Source organism: Palaemon carinicauda, chromosome 12, assembly GCF_036898095.1.
Source record: "Palaemon carinicauda isolate YSFRI2023 chromosome 12, ASM3689809v2, whole genome shotgun sequence".
Taxonomy (NCBI): Eukaryota; Metazoa; Arthropoda; class Malacostraca; order Decapoda; family Palaemonidae; genus Palaemon; species Palaemon carinicauda.
Window position 1 is genome coordinate 70,964,921 of NC_090736.1, and position 2,500 is coordinate 70,967,420.

The window sequence follows — 2,500 nt, forward strand, 5'->3', positions numbered from 1 at the left end:
ACAACTACAGTCTCGGTTAAAGCTTTAAGCTCGTTAACATGAAGATAACAACAATATATGTCAAGTCTTAAAGCTCGGTAACAAAAAAAAACTATAATTTGTCAAGTCTTAAAACTCGGTAACATGAAAACTATAATCTGTCAAGTGTTATTGCTCGGTAACATAAATATTACATTATCCATCAACTATTAAAGTACTGTAACATAAAATTGCAATCTGTCAGGTCTTAAAGCTCAGTTACATAAATACTAGTCTTTGTCAAGTCTTAAAGCTCAGTTACATAAACACCACAATATCTGTCAAGTCTTAAAGCTTGTTAACATCAATAGTACATTATCTGTCAATTCTTAAAGCTCAGTTACATAAATACTACAATCTCTGTCAGGTCTTATGCTCAGTTAAATAAAAACTACAATCTCTGTCAAGTCTTAAGCTCAGTTACATGAATACTACAATCTCTGTCAAGTCTTAAGCTCAGTTACATAAAAACTACAATATCTGTCAACTCTTAAGCTCAGTTACATAAATACTACAATCTCTGTCAAGTCTTAAGCTCAGTTACATAAAAACTACAATCTCTGTCAAATCTTAAGCTCAGTTACATAAATACTACAATCTCTGTCAAGTGTTTAAGTTCGATAACATAAAAACTTTCATCTCTGTCAAGTCTTAAGCTCAATTACATAAATACTACAATCACTGTTAAGTCTTAAGCTCAGTTACATAAATACTACAATCTCTGTCAAGTCTTAAGCTCAGTTACATAAATAATGCAACCTCTGTCAAGTGTTAAAATTCAATAACATACAAACTACAATATATGTCAAGTCTTAAGCTCAGTCACATAAATACTACAATCTCTGTCAAGTCTTCAGCTCAGTTACATAAATACTACAATCTTTGTCAAGTCTTAAGCTCAGTTACATAAAAACTATAATCTCTGTCAAGTCTTAAGTTCAGGTACATGAATACTACAATCTCTGTCAACTCTTAAGCTCAGTTACATAAATCTAACAATCTCTGACAAGTCTTAAGCTCAGTTAAATAAATACTACAATCTCTGTCAATTCTTAAGCTCAGTTACATAAATACTACAATTTCTGTCAATTCTTAAGCTCAGTTACATAAATACTACAATCTCTGTCAAGGCTCAAAGCTCGGTAGCATAAATATTCGAATCCATAGATATCAAACAATAGATGCCGTATGAACCAATCCTGCCTACCTGTAGACGACTGTCATCTTGCTCTTATAATTTATCAAGGTCGCTCGGTATAAATCTTGTACTCACCAATGTTTATCGTTAGCTTGCTGCACCAACAAACATACAGTGTAGTCAAGATTAAAGAGTAAACAAAAAGAGAAACAAACACACATACTTATGTATATACTGTATATATATATATATATATATATATATATATATATATATATATATATATACATATGTATATATATATGTGTGTATATATATATATATATATATATATATATATATATATATATATATATATATATATATATATATATATTTACACACACATATATATATATGTATATATATATATATATATATATATATATATATATATATATATATATATATATATATATATATATCCTCTCCTATGCCTATTGACGCAAAGGGCCTTGGTTAGATTTCGCCAGGCGTCTATATATTTAGCTTTCAATTCAATACTTCCCCATCCATCATCTCCTACTTCACGTTTCATAGTCCTCAGCCATGTAGGCCTGGGTCCCCCAACTCTTCTAGTGCCATATGGGGCCAATTGAAAGCTTGGCGAACTAATCTCTCTTGGGGAGTGCGAAGAGCATGCCCAAACCATCTCCATCTATCCCTCGTCATGATTTCCTTCACAGATTGGACTTGAGTTATCTCTCTTATGGCTCCATTTCTAATTATGTTTTGCCATTTAACTCCCAATATCCTTTTGAAACCTTTGTTTTTAAATCTATTAAATATATGGGAGAATGTTTCATTGTCATACCATGACTCATGTCCATAGAGTAACACAGATCTCACTACACTGATATATAGCCGTAGGCAAGGGACAAGGACAATACCCTAACTACCTGGACAATACTATAAAAATTGATCATATATACATATGATCAGGACCCAATTCCCCTCTCCATCCAAGCTATGCCAGGGTGGCCATGCAATGGCTGCTAATGATTCAACATGTAGACCTAAAGGCTCCTCAAACCCACCATCCTTAGCTCACAGAGGTAATGAAGTTGCAGACACTACAATAAACAAACGAAATTGAGAGGCAGATCACCAGTTTGGGACGTTTCCAATAGGCCACCACAACCCTGTTATATAGTCAAAATTCATTTTCAGCTGCTGTGTCTAATTCTGATATATTGAAATTGGCAGAGGACGTATTATGAATCCTGTGTTAAGCGGAAAAGCGATCTTTGAGAGCTGGTCTTTATTAAAGTCGGCTGCGTCCTCTTCATTTAGAAGTCAACAGGA

The 2,500-nt window shown here is 33.0% G+C and overlaps 1 pseudogene; it reads left to right on the top strand.

Moving 5' to 3' along the window:
• The window catches only part of LOC137650886 (neuronal acetylcholine receptor subunit alpha-10-like), a 109,392-nt pseudogene that overhangs the window by 103,187 nt on the left and 3,705 nt on the right, over nucleotides 1–2,500 (top strand).